This window comes from Leopardus geoffroyi, chromosome A3 (genome assembly GCF_018350155.1).
Source record: "Leopardus geoffroyi isolate Oge1 chromosome A3, O.geoffroyi_Oge1_pat1.0, whole genome shotgun sequence".
Taxonomy (NCBI): domain Eukaryota; kingdom Metazoa; phylum Chordata; class Mammalia; order Carnivora; family Felidae; genus Leopardus; species Leopardus geoffroyi.
The window spans coordinates 35,825,041-35,843,716 of NC_059336.1; the positions used below are offsets into that span (position 1 = coordinate 35,825,041).

Genomic DNA, 18,676 nt, shown 5'->3' on the forward strand with positions numbered 1-18,676 from the left:
CTTCTATCCCTAGTAGAGTAGTTGATCAACTGATCTAACTTTACTCCAATTCCCTCTCTACCACATTTTTACTCGACAAATATTTATTAATTAACTGCTATGTATTTGGGCACTTTGTAGATATTGGGGGGAAATAATAAGCGTAATGATTCCTGTTTACACTCTTCTGAAAGAAATTAATGTAGCTTGCTTTCACCCTGAGCCAATTCATCTGAATTATTTAAAGGATATGGGAATATACTCTACCCAGTGTTTTAGGGTTCTATTTTCCAAGCACATTTTTTTTTACTAATCAGTCTTTTTTTTAGGGTTGTTGTAAAGCCTTGCTCTGTTCTCCCACTGAGGACTGAAAAAGAAAGAAAGATGAAAGATACTCCAGGTCTACTTTGCAATTTATGTCATGTCCCTGTTTATTTCATTCCCTTGGCCATAAATGTTTTTACAGCCACTCACACAATATGCAAATATTATGTCTTTGCTCCAGCACCCTAGAAGCAGACCCTGAGATAAGGATGTATGTGCAATCGTTTATTTAGGATGTGAATCCAGAAAACACTGGTAGAAGAGTAGAGGCAGAGAAAAGCAGGCAGCCAATAAAGGGTATGCTATCAAGCAGGTTACTGCTCTGGATAACCAGATCTTAATCCTGGTGGGGAACTCTAGGGACCAGCATAGAACAAATGCCTTTGAGTGAATCTACCTGGTAGGACAAAGCACCTGGTATATTTATAAATGGTCTCCTTTCAGTCATTCGAGCTGCCTCTGAGTTAGGGGTATGTGTGTTAATTCTCCCAACAAATCCAGCCTGTCCATCCTCAGAAAGAGAAAGAGACAGTTCTGTTGCTAGATCAAGCACTCAGGAAAAAAAAAATCACAGGTATTGGCAGTTGGAAGTCAGATTTTTTGGTGCTGAGTTATAGAAGTTCAATTTCATTAGCTGGAATACTAAAAAGGAACTTGTAAAATAAAATAAATCATAAAGGATAAAATAATTATGCACAAAATTTCATTTTCTTTTCGTCTTTTCTTCATTTGAAAAGATATTGACTACATAATGCTTTTTCTTAAAAATTTCCATTGCAATTATACATATCAGTACTTGGATCTTAGTTGGAAATGGCATCTGCTAGAATCTTTTATTAGTAGGACAGTCTCCACTTACACACACACACACATATATATATATATATATATATATATATATATATATATATATATAATAGGCTATGAGTGAGAGCACCAAAATAATAAGGATATAAGAATAGCAATTTATTTTGACCTCACATCCAAAAAGTCTGATCCAAGAAGTCAGTCCATCCAGGGTTAAAGTGGTGCTCCATGATGTGAGAGACCCGAGCTATTGTTATCTTGCTGCCCTGTTGAGCATGGCTTCTATTCTCAAAGTCATCTTACTGTCTACATGGCAGCTGCCACTCCAGTTACCCCAGTCTCTTACTGCTGCCTAAAGAAATGGGAAGTATTATGGAAGAGATGCAATGCACTTCCTAGAAGTTGCACATCCTACCTCTGCTTAGATCCCATTGCCAAGAACTTGGCCATATGACCAGAACTAGTTGCAAGGGAGGCTGGGAAAACGATCTTTATTCCAAGTGGCCACATGCCCAGCTGAAATGGAAGCTTTACTACTGAAGAAATGGGGAAAGAGATATTTGGGACAACTCTCACTCTCTCCTCACAAATTCAAAAACAGGAAATGTGAATTTTTAAAAATTTAAAACATAAGTAACTTCTACCAGAAAGTTTCAGCTTAAAGCAGTGATTATTTAGGCTTAAGAGAAAACCAGTATTTTCCTTAGACCCTTCTGAATTTATACTTGGGTCAAAATCTTATCAACTTAAAAAAATATATATGTAAATCAAAATATAGTATTCAAACAGGATGGACCTATTCCAAGGAGAGAGGGGGTGGGTGGTTGGTGTGGGTGTGTAAATTAGGATCCTACAAGGAGTCCTTTACTTTTTTTTAAGTTTATTTATTTATTTATTTTGAGAGACAGAAGAGAGTGCAAGTAGGGGAGGGACAGAGAGAGAGAGGAAGAATCCCAAGCAGGATCTGCACTGTTAGCGTAGAGCCCAATGCGGGGCTTGAACTCAGGAACTGTGAGATCATGTCCTGAGCAAAAATCAAGAGTCAGCCTCTTAATGGAATGACCCACCCAGGCACCCATGGAGTCCTTTCTTTTTGATACCGGCAATGTTACAAAAACGGTCACACAACTTAATCCATGTGAAAAAGAGATGACGTAAGTACAATGAGCATATGGGGGAAGTTTTTCAAACATGAATGTGCTTCAACAGGTCTCATTTCTCATCAGAGTGGTATTCCAATTCAAGCCATTTATTTCACTCCTGAATCTGAGGTATCTTTAAGCTGTAATAATATGATAAGCCTTTTAAAGCCCCATACTTCCTGAAAGTAAACATCGTTCCTCAGAAAACTGAGTGAAAGATATTGACAAGGAATAGGAGAGACATTTTCAAGCCAGACTTCCCGGTCACCATATGAAAGAAACCCAAGGAAAAACAGACGGTTGGCATTGTTATTGTTCAGAAATTCAGAAGCAGATTTCATGAGTAAAAATAAAACTGTGAGCCTCTTGACAAGGATGATGGGTAGAAACCAAAAAATTGTGATTCTCCTTGGGTGATTGTGATGGATAATCAAAGGCAGCTTTTTTATATTGATTGGCCTTGCCTTTCCAGAGACCAGAAATGGAATCCATCTGGACATTCGCTAAAGGACAACAGATGGAGTTACACCACATGACAGTGAGCTGTTCTCTCTCTCTCATAACCCACCGGTGGTGTTCTTTGTAAGAATAACAGTACTGGAGATATGGAAGATCATTTTTTTCTTATGGTTTACCTCCAGATTTGTTATGGTTGCACACTCTCCAAATCAGGAGAGAAAGTTACTTAAATATTCTCAGTGCTTTCCTTTTTTAAATTTGGAAAATAAGGAGAGACCAGTCAGCACAATTCTAGTATCTGAAAAGGTTCTGGAGCAATTAATTAAAGGCTCATTTGTAGGCACCTTGAAAATAAATGTATGTTAATGAGCAACAATATTCATTTTGCTTAAGTGGGTTATGCCAAATAAAGCAAACAAACTTTCTCATACAACTGTATGAGAAACTTTCTCATACATACTGTACAATGTACAGTACATTAGTCCTCATTTATTAACATGTGTTAATGGGGCATCAGGGTGGCTCAGTCGGTTAAGCCCCCAGCTCTTGATTTCAGCTCAGGGTGCTCTCGTGGTTCATGGGTTCAAGCTCCTGGCTGGGGATCTCCATTGGCAGTGTAGAGACTACTTGGGATTCTCTCTCTCCCTTTCTCTCTGCCCTTCCCCTGCTCTTGCTCACTCTTGCTCCCATAAATAAATAAGTAAATAAATAAACTTAAGAAAATGTGTTAATAGCCTATATTAATGTGTTATTATATCATATGTTAAATTGAATTGGTTTCACCTATTCACAATTATCTCCTTTCCCAAATCTTCATCAGCACGGACCCCAGATCTGTATTTACAGCAGTGTTCGGGACCTAGTCAATATTTTTTCCTTCACTAGATCTCTTGTTATCATCTGCTTTTGTCTTCATCATCTTTAATATTAGTCATCTTTAATATTAGTCACTTCTTATTTCCTTGACTTCCATCTTCACCTTACATTTATACTTACCAAACAGGTTTCAGTCTGTTGTGGTTTTCCTGAGGTCTCCAAATTAGTTCCAAGTCTTACTGAAAGAACCTCTTTATCCACTGTCTCCTTCTTCCCAGAAGCTTATGTCCATTTCAAATCCCCATTCACTTCACCAAGACCCTTAACCTTTCTTTTGAAATTCCCTTTCCATGCTCTACAAGGGCCACATTTGGTTTTATTCATTCATTCCACAAAGTTGTAAAGATTCATGTAGCCCTTGGTTTTGTCCCTAAATTTCAAGGACAAAAAGACATGGGATAATGGCATTAAAAAACAAATCCATTATTAGGTGTTCACAAAAACACACAGAGGCTGAAGTTTGGTAAAAAACAGAGTTTTTCTCATCAAGTCACTAATCAGTCCCTCCAGGGTCCATCTGAGGTAGGCATTAGGTGGTTTTCCTCATTCATACTTTTTTGCTGGTCCCTTCCATGGTTTTATCTCTCTGGACCACCCACTGTTAGGGTCTCTCTTCCTTACATTAGGTTCTCCCTGGTCTTCTATCCACCCTGTAGAGATTAAGAATCCTTATCAGTTCATTCAATATTGTGAAGCCTTTGGAAATGGTTTCAATTCCTCCGGTTCCTTCCCAGAAAAAGGCCTCCAAACTAACAAAATGTTCTTCTGTTAATATTGAGCAACTCTCAGAACATACATTGGGGACAACTTTATGATAAGGAGAGATCTCTTCTCAGGAAGGGGGGAAAGGGAAAGCAAGACATCTTGAAGATGCTTTAGTAATCCATATAAGAATAATCATCTCTGAACATCCTGTGCACCCTCAGGCTTCTAATTTGCCGTAGTCATCATCCTCAGGACTAACTAATGTGCTTTATTTATACCCTGTTATCACTTTGCTGGAGAAAGTCAGAGATGCAAGCAGATTTGACTCACTACACGTTTCTGTTCTGTAATTTTTCTGTTATTAGGGCAGAAGGGCAATCCTTTCCTACATGGAAGCTTAACTCAGGGTTCCTTCCTATGTGTCCTTTTCTGCATCCTCAAAATTTATGTTGCTTATTCCCACAACAACATATCTACTTCTATGGTGATAAATGCAAAGTTATCACACGTACATTCACTGACTCATCTCCTCTTTCATTCATTCCCAAATTGAGCGGTTATTAGGTACACATTACTATGCTAGGAATTAGAAATAGAAAAGTGATTTTAAAAAATCTATTATAAACAGTATAGACAAGACCAAATTTAATCAGACAACCAGTGATATAAATGTAAAAACTAAAATAGTGAAAAGTGAGCATAGAATTACTTAGATCTAGAACAGTCTATAATAGATTTAACATAACAAGGCATGTTGGAAAGTTTTAGAGAAAATTACTCTGTATCTGAGGTCTGAAGAAGGATAGACACTAACTAGGCAAGGGGTTTTTAGGTGAGGAGAAGATTACAGAGAAGGATTTTTCTAAGAAGCCCAAACCATAATTACAAACATCCCATGGTGCAAGGGAGCAAGAAATTTGGAGGAACCAAAGTTAAGAAAGGCCAGATGGCAGGATAAGTGAAATAGATGATGGGGATTAAGGAGTGCACTTGTCGTGATGAGCACCAGGTATTGTATGGAACTCTTCTTTTTTTTAATTTTTTTTAATGTTTATTTTTGAGAGAGAGATAGAGTGTGAGTGGGGGATGAGCAGAGAGAGACGGAGACCCAGAATCTGAAGCAGGCTCCAGGCTCTGAGCTGTCAGCACATAGCCTGATGCAGGGCTCGAACTCATGAACCGCGAGATCATGACCTGAGCTGAAGTCAGACGCTTACCAACTGGGCCACCCAGGCGCCTTATGGAATTCTTGAATCAATATACTATACACCTGAAACTAATATAACACTGTATGTTAAGTAACTGAAATTAAAATAAAAGCTTCAAAAAAAGAAAAAAGAGAGAGAAAGTCTGGATGGCTGGAAAGTTGAAAGCAAGAGGAGTGTGGCTTAAGGTAAGAGAGGAGATGTAGGGTATGGGGGAGAGTCCAGATCATGCAAAAACTTGCAGGAGTGCTGGCTGTAATGCAAAAGAGATGAAAAGCCATTGCCTTAGTCAGCTCAGACTGCTATAAGAAAATATTATAAACTGGGAGTCTTAACTACAACAGAAAATTATTTCTCATAGTTATAGAAACTGGGAAGCCCAAGATCAAGGCACTGGCAGATTTGGTGTCTAGCAAGATCCCACTTACTAGTAGAAACAGACAGCCATCTTCCCACTGTGTCCTAACATGGTGGAAGGGGTGAGGAAGCTCTCTGAGGTCTCTGTTATAAGGGCATGAATCCTATTCATGAGAACTCCATCCTCATGACCTAATCATCTTCCAAAGGCCCTACTTCCAAATATTAGCATATTGGGCATTAGGATTTAACATATGAATTGGGGGGGATGGGTATAAACATTCAGTCTATGGTAGCCATTGAAAGAGTTATAAGCAGTGTGTGGGATGTAAAAAACAAACTTGTCTTTGAGAATTTCATCCTGGAGAGCTGAATGGAGACTGGATTGGAGGAAGGCTGTACAAACTGACATGGAAAGAAGTCAATTTGAGAGATATTTATGAGGCAAACCTACAGAACTTGATCATTTGAATATAATGTGAGGAGGAGGAATTATTAAAGATAATTTTTAGGTTTCTATTTTAGGGAATTGGGTAGATAGAAGTTTAACTGGATGTGGACTAGATTTACAGGGAAGATGGAGTCTATGTTGATGGATTCTACTTTTTCCTCTTCTGCAGAGGAATTTGGTTTCATTCTGTATGTTAGGCTCAATTCTACCAGAAGCAAGAACTTGAATGCAAGTCATTGTTTTGGGGAAGCAAATGTGGAACATGAGTAAGGAAGAAGGAAATAAGAAAGGGGAGGAAAGGAATCCATTTCTTGATGAACAGGTTAGCACTAAGGAGGCTTCTCCTGATGGGTACCTCTGAGAGATGGGTAGAACATGCCTCTGAATTGTTGCATCTGGGTGATGAGGAATCTGAAATATTTTAGTGCCAAATTCTATCCATTATTGGTTGAAGGATCCTCCTACAGAGTTAATTCATTACATTTATAGCCTGTCCTGTGCTCTAGCCAATAATGCTCCGGAAGCCAGAGGAAGCCTCAGGCTTTCTCAATAAGACATCAGATTGCATTGGCAGAAAGAAGGCTGAAGAAAAACCAATGGAGCATGGACAGTGGCTACCATCCTTGAATTCACTACTTTAAGATTTCAAAGTGCATTTCTCAATGTGCTTTTCCTCTATCTTGATGCTTTTGTCTTTTTTGATTACTGGCCCATTTCTCAGGTATTTTTCATTGCCATATTTTGAGTTAATCATTGATTCCACAAATTTTTTGAACTTCATGTTAAAATCATACTTTCTGTAACCCTCTACACCTGTAACTTTACCTTTTTTTAAGTTTATTTATTTTGAGAGAGAGAAAGAGAGAGAGCATGAGTAGGAAAGGATTAGAGAGAGAGAGAGAGAGGGTGAGAGAGAGAATTCCAAGCAGGCTCCATGCTGTCAGAGCAGAACCCTACACAGGGCTCCATTTCATGAACTATGAGATCACGACCCGAGCCAATATCAAGAGTCGGACACTCAATCAACTGAGTCATCCAAGCCCCACTATCTTTTTTATAAAATGGTAATTTATTAAGTATAAAGCCACACATGATTCTCAGAAAGTTGTGATGAAAAGCTAAGATGTACTCATAGTCGAGCATACAAAATATAGGTTACAGTGAAATAGTACTATAAATAATGTTGACTTAAAAACGCTCAAATGGAGCTATCAATGCTCTAGTCTTAAACTGGAAACAGAAAGCAACCCGGGTTCCTAAAGGACCTAAATCCAAAACTACTCCTTATTTTTATTAGTGACTTCTATGATGGGTTAGAGAACACATTTTACAACATTTGCTGATATTGCCAAGTTGGCAGGAGCCACCAGCACTTGGAAAAGTGAAAATATAATATCTAATATACCACTGGACATAGATTAGATGCTCTATAAATACTTTGTGATTGATGGATTAAAATATATTACAATCTTTGTGGACATTCCTCACAGATCTTATGCCAAAACATTCCACTCTCCCCATACTCACCCCCTCCTTCTTCAAAGATAACCTGATGCCCAACTTCATTAAGTTCAAAGTCATCTGATTTTGGCTTCTCTCATTTTCACTTTCTCCACCAAAGGAATTTCCAGATTAACCCACCATTTTTTCTGCGCGAAGCCTCTCTCCTCCTACCATCCCCCACGTCTCCCTCCGTTGTTTTTTCCTAGCCTCCTCCTGCATGTTAAGCTTTTTCTCATCATTCCTTCATTCTCCTCATTGGAAACCTTCTTCAGTGTCCCCTAGATTGAAAACTCATCTTCTTTCCCTCATGTTGCTCCTCTGAGCATCTAAGTGCTTCTCTGGACAATAACCTCCGCCCACACCTCCACGTCCTCCTCCTCATTTATTTGTAATCTCTCTCTCTTGCCTTAGAAGAAGCTGCATGTAAGAAGTCTGGTGTGTCATCTATACCCAGCCCGTGGCACAGCTCCAGTCCCCTGATAGGCGATGACTAATCGCTTAGTGAGGGCGTGCCAGTCAGCACTTTGCAACTTATCTTCTTCCTAGCCCAAAACTTGCTGAAATTTTCCTTTGCTGTCTTCATTCTGCTCGTTCAGAGCTGTTCATCTCTTGGTCTTTTTTTCTAATATGTTGTAGTTTCTTCCAAAGCTTTCTTCTGTCCTTAGCCCTTTTCCTTCCTTCCCTAAATTCTCTCACTTGGGAATTCTGCTTGGAGAGGGTCCACTATCACTCCAGATCACCTAGCCTCAAGGTCTCAGCCACCTAGGAGCTCTTCCTCTGAGTAGCTTATCTCTTGCCTTTATCTCTTGGTGCTACCCCTTGTGCAGCTTACAAGGTCTTGAAAATTTAACAACTTGCTGTTTCTCTAGCACATCTTTCTTTTTTCCCTCTAGCACATCTTGAACTTTGCTACCTCCATGCCTCTGCTTATGCAAGTTCCACTGCCTATGGTGCCTCTTTTGCCCTTTCTCTAATATCCACATTCCCACTCCTGTGTGTCCAGGAAAGCCCAACACCATACAACGTTTCATACAATCTTTCCAGTTGTCTTTTTAGCTCTCACTCTATATTATCTGAACCCCCACCCCACGGTATTTATTGCTTTTCCCTATACACAAGTTATATGATTATGTGACATCTCTTCATATTTCAGCCTGTTCTGGCTCCTGGAAGTGATCCAGGACCATCACATAGATAGAAACAGACTAGGAGATGATACACATGCACAGCATGTTTTGGAGTTATGCCAGACCCACCTACCTCTGCCCCGAGATTCTTGTTCTCCCACCTCCTGCTTTCTAATTCCCTTTTATTTCATCATATATGCCCTTGATACTCTAGTCACTGCTGACCCTCCACTTATGCAGTCTAGTTGGACACACGTCTCTACTACCTTTGGATATGATTATATTACATGTCAGGATAATGGAACAAGGATACTCCAAACCCCATCCAGGACTTTCTAACATTCTAGATTCCAATTCAGGGTAGGGTGGCAAGCTGATAAAGAAACTGAAATCCCTTTGAAATCAAGTACCAAATCCTATACATTTTTCTGTGCCCATTGCAGTTAATACTGATCCTTTAAAATAGTGAATAGCTAACAGTAAAATCTTAATCAATGTATTTACTTTCTTTGCACAGTAGATGACTAAAGAGATGGAATCTAGGATAAGGTGTTCTGAAGGGCATAAAAAGAGGAAAATTTATGTGTTTGGTGAGTCATCTGGGAAAACTTCTGTAAAGGGTTCTATACAACTGAGGAATCCGGACACCTAGAAAGTATTGGGAATTTGTACAGTTTAGTGATGAGATGAGAATGTCTGGAGTTAAATCTTGATTCCTAGAGATCTGTAACTTAACCTCTCTGTACTTCCTTCCCTCGATTGTGAAATGAGATTAATAACAGATTACACTGCATCAGGTTGATGGGGAGATTAAATAAGACAGCACCTATAATTAGTATGGAAATTAACATAATCTCTGATATATGTTAAGCACTCAACAAATGTTAATTATTTTCATCAAAGGAAGGAGAGTGTTGAAGCAGGAATAGAGAATCAGAGAAAAAATTTGCCTTCTTCCATAATTTATCCAGCAGTGGACTTATGTTGGGTCTCCTTTATAGCCACAATATGGCCATGGCATTATTTAAAATGGATCAGACACCTAATCAGTTACTGAAGGGATCTTTCCATGCATGTCTCCCATCAACATCCTGGAAGTCTGCTAATTCAGTCAGTGGATGGGAAAAATAAGATCAGTATCAGGAGTCCCAGTTATTTTATGGGTCAGTACTAGAGGAGGCACTCATGGCCTCTACTCACATGCCATTGGCCAGAATTCATCACATGATGGCTGCTAGCCCAAAGAGAGGCTGGGAGATGTAACACAGCTGTGGCCAAAGAAAAAAAGGAAAGAACACAAACATTAATGAGCACCTGTGGTTTTGGCCATCAGTGTAATTTATTGGTACCATTCCTTAGGAGCTAGGGGACCATTTCCAGGGCATAATCATCACAGGAAGTAGAAAGCTCATGCTCACAACTGTCCCCACATCCTCTGCCATGGCCCCTCCCCCTCTCACTTGCTCACTCAAGGCCACATTGGTTTCAAGTGTACTGGGAATCAAGGAACATAAAAACATGGTAGGGGAAAACTAGGGGAACTAGTTTTCCACTGAATTAACAGATGATTACAGAATGCCCTTTGCATATATGCACTGGGATAAGAAATACAAAGAAAAATAGCCAGATCCACCTAAAGCAAAATCTTCTGACCACAAAACTGAGTTGTCCTGAGTACCAAGTGTTCTGAAGATTGAGGTGAAAAATGAATATGTTTTTCTCACTATATATATGTGTGTGTGTGTGTGTGTATACATATATATGTATATATATATACATAGATATGTATATATGTATGTGTGTGTATATACATACATATGTATATACACATACACGCTTTTTTTTTTAGAAAGAGAAAGTGAGTGGAGAAGAGGGGCAGAGGGAGTGAGAGATTCCATGCTCAGCATGGAGCCAGATGTGGGCCTGTATCCCACAACCCTGGAATCATGACCTGGGTTGAAATCAAGAGTCGGAGGGTCAACCGACTGAGCCACCCAGGTACCCCTCTCACTCAATATTCTCAGAGAGAGGTTCCCCTAAATAGTCTTGAGCTATTTTCTGCCTTTGCTGCTTAACATTTTTAGAGCTATTATTTTGTGCCAAAGTGACAAAAAATATTTAAGAATAATGTAAACTATAAAATCATATCTTAATGTCCATATATTCAAAGTTAAATATCAAATTCACATTTATGACCACTTGGTTTGCTTTTGGAATCATGACATCAAGGAAAACATTCATTTCAAGTAGTATTATTTCATTGCAGAATAATAAGCATAAATAGCACTTATTGTCCAGACACTGTTTTAAGTATTATACATATATTGCCACACTTAATATTACCCTGTGAGGTATATTTTACTATCTTCATTTTAGTTTTTAAAAAATGTTTATTTATTTATTTTGAGAGAGAGACAGAGACAGAGAGAGAAAGAGAGAGAATTCCCAAGCAGGCTCCATGCTCAGCACAGAGCTCCATGCAGGGCTCAATCTCAAGAACCAGAAGATCACAACCTGAGCCAAATCAAAAGTCAGGTACTTAACCAGCTGAGCCACCCGGCCATCCCTTATCTCCATTTTAAAGATGAAATCATCCCTCAGAGATGCTAAGTACTTTGCCGAAGATCACGCAGCTAGCAATAGGCACAGTAGTTACTCAATCCCAGACAGTGTCTGTGCTCTTAAATTCAAATATTAGCTCTCTCCTTCACTCCCATCAAGATTTGAAATTAATTAAGCACAACAGACAAGTTTTGATTCAATGGAGATACTATACACATTTCCTTTTACTTTTTAAAAAAGTATCCTATAACATATTAATTGAGCATGCATAAAATGTAGTAGGTAAAATATTCAGATAAAAATAAACCACGAAGTCTGTTTGGGCTAAATAAATGTTTGTGTCCTCCAAATTGGACACTCTATAAAAAATATACTTAGATTCTTACTTTATTCTTGGTAAACAAATTAACATCTGTTATCCCAACTAGGCAAGTTTAGCCAGCCATGATGCTTCTGGTAAATATGTTCTGGAAGGTTTTTAAAATATATTTATTTTGGAGGCTTCAGAAAAGTAGAGTCAGCAGCTGGTAGCACCTAGCAAGGTTATTCTCCTCCTCTCTTCACTCCCATAAAAGAATTCTCTTTCAAAGAATCATATAGATGAATATGAAATGTTAAAATACGGAAGAGTCACAAGAGTGAAGGGTTGCAGCTCTATAAGTAGTAAGATCACCTGCATGAGATTTGGTTTTCCCAAAATTAATTTGAACAATTCCATTATTTATTTTACCCAGTACTAGACAAGGTCATTGGGAGATATATCCCAAATCCTCCACAAAAGTCACTGGACTAAGAGCATAAGGCAGTTGTATCATGAAACAGCAAAGGGCCTGCTATGTCTCTGATGAAGTTTTTCTTCAGTTGGGTTAGATATATGTGGCATCATGGTCAAGAAGCACTAGAACCCATGGGGTGCCTGGGTGGCTCAGTCAGTTGATTGTCCGACTTCAGTTCAGGTCATGATCTCATGGTTTATGGTTTCAAGCACCATGTTGGGCTGTGCTGACAGTTCAGAGCCTGGAGCCTGCTTTGGATTCTGTTTCCCTCTCTCTCTTCTGCTCCCCAACTCTGTCTCTCCCTCTCTCTCAAAGATAAACATTACAAAAAATTTTTTTAAACAAAAAACAAGAAGCACTAGAACCCAAGCTGCATGAGAACGGGGGCCATGCTTTCTTTGGGAAGGAACACAGGAAACACAAGGGGCACCAGGAAACTCTTGGGGATGATGGTTAACTACCTTTAAAAAAGGACTTCAACCACCTCCACTTTGACCTCAGTCTGTGCTTTCTGATTAAGTTCTTCTTTCCAGGTTGTCTCTTACCTCAGGCAACAAAGCATCCCATAATGGCAACCAAAACCACCCCATCAAGCCCTGATGCCAGCAAGACTGAAACCAAGACAATGATCAACCCGACCTTTCTGCCCACCTTCATGTACCCACCAACATTGATTCTACATTTCCCTCATATGAACTTAGAACTATTTTCAGCACTTTGAATACAGTCTTTGAGACACTGTCATCTCAGTGTTGGCCTCACTGAAATCAATTCCCTTTGTTTCACTAGCACTAGCCTCTGTGCCTTGAGATTTTGTCAGCAGCAAGTGGCCAAATTGGTCTGTGTGGGATCCCCGGACCTCAGGTGCTATTGATCTTTGTGCCCTGGGTACATCTTGATTGTAGATATTGTTTCCTGTTGTATGCATGTGTCAAAACTTGTCAAAGCATATCCTTTAGACATAGGCAATTTGTGGTATGTCATTTTTATGTCAACAAAGGTAGTAAGTTTTTTTTTTTTTCTTAATGAAGTTGATCTTAATGACTTCTAAAAGCAGCTTCTGGCAGGAATGATACAGGTTTTTGGCAAATTCTGGAGCTTTTCCCAGGAGGCCTGGGAGGACTCTCCCTACCCAGGCCTGAGGAGAAGAAAAAACCTTTCTTCCACAGATATGTAATGAACACTAGGTATGGTCCCAGGCTTTGAAAATAAAAAGGAAATTTTTCAAAAATAAATAAACATTAAAAACTTTTTAAAAAGGGGCATCTGGGTGGCTCAGTTGGTTAAGCTTCTGACTTCGGCTCAGGTCATGATCTCATGTTTCATGTGTTCAAGCCCCACATCGGGTTCTCTGCTGCTAGCACCAAGCCTGCTTTGGATGCTTTGCTCCCCTCTCTCTGCCCCTCCCAGGCTCTCCTTATTTCTCAAAAATAAATAAATATTTAAAAAATTAAAAAAGAAATAAAAGAAAAAGGAAATTTTAAAAATAAAAGATCATACCTTAGGATCAAGAAACAAAATCCACCAATCTGCAAAATATACAAAACAGATCTAAAGTAGAAAAGCAAAAAAAAGAAAAAACAAAAAAGAGAAAAGTGGGCAAAAGTAGAAAGTTAATGCTAAATGAAATTGGGAATCAGAGATGAGTCTTAATATCAGACAAAGTTGAATTTACAGACAAAAGTATTAGATAAAGGGCATTTATTTTCCATCATGACAGTTGAGGAGCTGAGGAACTCAGTGGGTGTGCTCCCCAGGGTAAATAATAATAATAATAATAATAATAATAATAATTTTTTAAATTAAAAATATATATGACATTTAAAGTTTCTAGAAATGGTAAGGGAATACAGCAAATAAACAAATATCGGTTTAAGAAAATCTACCAAAGGAGGTGCCTGGGTGGCTCAGTTGGTTAAGTATCCAACTCTTGATCTCAACTCTTGATCTCAGGGTCATGAGTTTGAGCCCTATTCTGGGCTCCATGCTGGGCACGGTGCCTACTTAAAAAATTAAAAAAAAAAAAAGAAAATCTACCACATTTCATTAAGAACAGTGAGTCTGTGGTATTTGGACTGACCATTCCCTCTTTGCCTTCTAGTTCTGTAGGACAAAGCTTCACTCTAGACTAGTGCAGCCAAAACATAGGGTGCCCTCTATGCCCCTTTCCTACTTCAGTCCTATCTTACTGGGAGGGGCAAGATTTCAATGCTTCTCACCCTACCCCCAGCTACTTGTTGCTAAGACTCAGTTCTGGGAGAGTTTACCAAAGAGGTGGGTGTCCCTGGTCTGCCAGCTCCCATTGGTGGGAAGGAGGTTCCAGGTTCTACCTGGGCATAGCACCTCTGGGAATGCTGAGGTCCCATACCTTGACTTGCACAGCCATGGTTCTGTGCCAGGAGAGGTGGGCTGAGATGGCCCGAGACATCTGCTTCTCCCTTTTACCTGGGGTTCAGTTCCAAAAATATACGTGCTGCCGTCCCCATCCTTAGCTCCAGAGTCCCAGATGTGGACTGGGGGACAAAGTAGGCCTTAAAACAGCTCCTTATGTCTTCACAAAGGAACTGACTTCCTTGCAGCAGAGTATAGAGACGTTCAAACCTCAGGGTACTCTCAAAAACAGTTGGAGGTTGTGCTGAAAGGTAATTGGAAGGAGATTGGTAGATTCACTGGAAATACAAATTCAACCTTGGGAGAGGTAGTTTGCCAGAGAGAACTAGAATCCCTCCTGGGCTCAGAACAAATATAAAACACTAATATTTAGTAACTATCTTTTCAAAGGAGCCTAATTTGATGGTATTACTTTGTAGAGCCTAGGACATTGTTGTAAACAATGGAGCGATTGGCCACCAAATCAGTGATTCTTAATAGCTGGGTGTGGTCAATTTAAAGAAACAGCCAAAGAGAACATCACTATGCTCTGAGGGTGACTATAGACTTACCCACCACAGCCCCCACCCACACCCCACCAACAGGGGCATCATTAGAGGCTTCACACAGTGTGAAGAGACTCCACTAAAATTCTCCATCCAGTCACTAAACAAATAAGCAAATAATAATAATAAGCCCTGGAAGTGAGGAGGGTGGGAGTAGAGGTGGGGAGAAGAACCCAGAGTGACTACATTTCCAAAATATTACAAGACATGCAAAGAAATAGGCGTGTATGACCCATGAACTGGAAAAAGAGCAAGCAACTGAAAGTACTTTTGGGAGCAACCAGATGTTGAATCTAACAAAGACATCAAAATGGCCACTATAAATATGTTCCAAGAACAAATAGAAACCGTGATTAAACAGGAAAAGAAGGTACAATGACAATGTTGCCTAAAATAGAAAATATCAGTTAAGAAATAGAAATTATTAAAAAAAAAAAAAAAGAAGAACCAAATGGAAATTCTAGTTGAAAGGTATAAGAACTGAATCCTGGAGAGTAGATGGTGTGCCATTCCTGTCTTTGGTAACTGTGAAAAGGACTTTTCCAGCATTTCCTTGTTCTCTTAAACAAGCAATTTCAATTATTTTTCCATTACTAGTTCTACTGTGTGTTCTCCCATCTAAACAATCATTTAAAAAAATATTTGCAAGTAATGCATTAAATTGATTTAGTAGGAAAAAAGATTTGCTTTAATAGCAGTGGGCTTCATGAATCTGACAGAACAATCCTACTGAAAAAAATGTTCTTAAAATAAATGATTCAAGGAAGGAGCCAAGATGGCGGAGCAGCATGGAAGTTCTCTGCTTCTCTCATCCTTGAAATGCAGCTAGATCAGCACCAAACCATTTTTGCAAACCTTGAAAATTGATCTGAGGATTAACACAACAATCTGCATAACTTGAACCACAGAACTTGGCAGGTGTGTAGCACAGGGAGGTAAACTGGGGAGAGAGAAGCCATGGAGAGTAGGGAGCTGTATTTGTGGAGAGAGGACAGAGAAAGGGGGAGAGTACAGTAAAAGCACTTCCCCTGAAAGTAGTTAGAGAGAAAGAGAAAGAGAGGGAATACCCACAACCGACTGAACAAGTAAGGGAGAAAGGAGACAAGAGAGGGTTTCAATACTATTAGGACTATATAAACAGGGGAGAGCAGTGTCAGAAATTCTGGACCTCAATACCTGGCAGTGCTCTGGTGGGAAGGGTGAACCCCTAGAAGCAGGCAGTGAGGTCCGAGGGGTCCACAGGTCACACAGGGAAAAGCAGTTCTGCTAAGAGGGCTTTTGTTAGAAGCCATACAGCCTCCCCACAGGCAAAGGTCTCAGCAGACTTGGGAGAACACAATTGCTGGTATTGCAATAAAGATACCAGGGTGCAGTGAAACCTGGCACCAGGTGTGTGTGTTGTGGATTACCATAATCCCTAAACCTCTGCTGCTACTTGATCCCATTAATTTTTTCTGGGGCAAGCTGGCACCCAGCCACAATCTCTGGGCCTCTGCAGCAGTGTGATTGCAGGAACGTTCCTGGGGGCAAGCTGGCACCTGGCCATTGCTAGGGGAGGGTCAGGTCAGAGTGGGTCCAAGCCACAAGGACCTCAGAAGTGAGGGGTTTGGAAACACGGCCCCATCTGAGATAAAATTTGGGAGGTAAATGGTGCCTGGTAGGCTGACAGCTCGGACATGGACAGTGTAGAATGAAAAGTGGAGGGAAGCCAGAGACAAAGACAAAGGTGCTTGATTGTGGGTCAGTGAGAGCACAGAGTTCTTGTGTCAGAAACTAGGAAAGTGGGTGATGGCATTTTCCATCTCCCAGGCATGTACATACATGTGCACGTGCACCACACCAATCCACCCCAGTAAGCTAAGCAGCGCCACCTAGTGGACAATGTAGCCATTACACCAAGCTCCTGTCCAATGGCACCAACCAATCTCTAGAGGATGACCACAAGTGTCTCCATCTGCTTACTGTATGGACTATAAAGTGCTTCATAGTGTGACTTCTAGGGGAAACTTAATTTAATTTCAATCGGATTTCATTCTGTTCAATGGTACATCTTTTTTTTCTTTTTCTTTTCTTATTCTTGGATACAAAGAGAGAAAAAATTTATTTTTATTTTCCATTTTTATATAAAATTAAAAAATTTACTATATGTATTTTTGTAAATATATTTTAAATCTATTGTTCCTTTTTCATTTCATTTTATTCTTTTTTATTTTATACATTTTAAATTTGTAAGCATTTTCTTACTTCTTTTTCTTTTCTTTTTTCCCCATTTTTTCTCTATTCTATCAAGCTTCTTTCAACAACCAAACCAAAACACACCTAGGATCTGGCTTTCTTTATTTGATTTTTTGTGTTGTTTTAATTTTTAATTTTTATTTGTTATTTTATTAATTCTTTTTCTTCCTCCAAAATGACAAAATGAAGAAATTCACTCCAAAAGAAAGAACAGGAAGAAATAACATCCAGGAACTTAATCAACACAGATATAAGCAAGCTGTCTGAACTAGAATTTAGAATCACGATAATAAGAATACTAGCTGGAATTTAAAAAAAGCATAGAATCCTTTCTACAGAGATAAAAGAAGTAAAATCTAGCGAGGACAAAATTAAAACCACTATGACTGAGATGCAATATTGAATGATACCATAGCGGCAAGGATGGATGAAGCAGAGCAGCGAATCAGATATATAGAAGACAAAGTTATGGAGACAAATGAAGAAGAAAAAAGGAGGGAAACCAAGGCAAAAGAGCGCAATATAAGACTTAAGAAATCAGTGACTCACTAAAAAGGAATAACATCAGAATCATAGAAGTCCTAGAAGAGAAGAGAGAAAAAGGGGTAGACGGTTTATGTGAGCAAATCATAGCAGAAAACTTTCCTAACCTGGGGAAAGACATAGACATCAAAATCCAGGATACACAAAAAACTCCCATTAGATTAAACAAAAACCGACCATCAGTAAGGCACATCATAGTCAAATTCACAAAATACTCAGGCAAGGAGAGAATCATGAAAGATTAGAGCAGAAATTAATGCTATCGAAACCAAAACCAAAAACAAAAAACAGTAGAATGGATCAATGAAACCAGGAGTTGGTTCTTTGAAAGAATTAACCAAATTGATAAACCTCTAGCCAGATTGATCAAAAAGAGAAATGAAAGAAACCAAATAAATAAAATTAATAATGAAAGAGGAGAGATCACAACCAACACAGCATAAATATAAAAAATAATAAGAGAATATTATGAGCAATTATATGCCAATAAATTGGGCAATCTGGAAGAAATGGACAAATTACTAGAAACATATGAACTACTAAAACTGAAATGAGAAGAAATAGAAAATTTGAAAATACCTATAACCAGTAAAGAAATTGAATTAGTAATAAAAAATCTCCCAAAAAACAAGGGTCCAGGGCCAGATAGCTTTCTAGGGAATTCTACCAAACATTTAAAGAAGAGGTAA

General features: G+C 39.1%; 1 protein-coding gene across 1 annotated transcript in view; it reads right to left on the reverse strand.

Annotated features, from left to right (window-relative positions):
* The window catches only part of PAK5 (p21 (RAC1) activated kinase 5), a 318,922-nt gene extending 302,349 nt beyond the window's left edge, over positions 1-16,573 (reverse strand). The window contains exon 1 of the mRNA XM_045445306.1: positions 16,386-16,573. The gene's annotated coding sequence lies outside the window, so the exon portion shown is untranslated. The remainder of the gene's footprint in view (positions 1-16,385) is intronic.
* Positions 16,574-18,676: the final 2,103 nt, after the last annotated feature.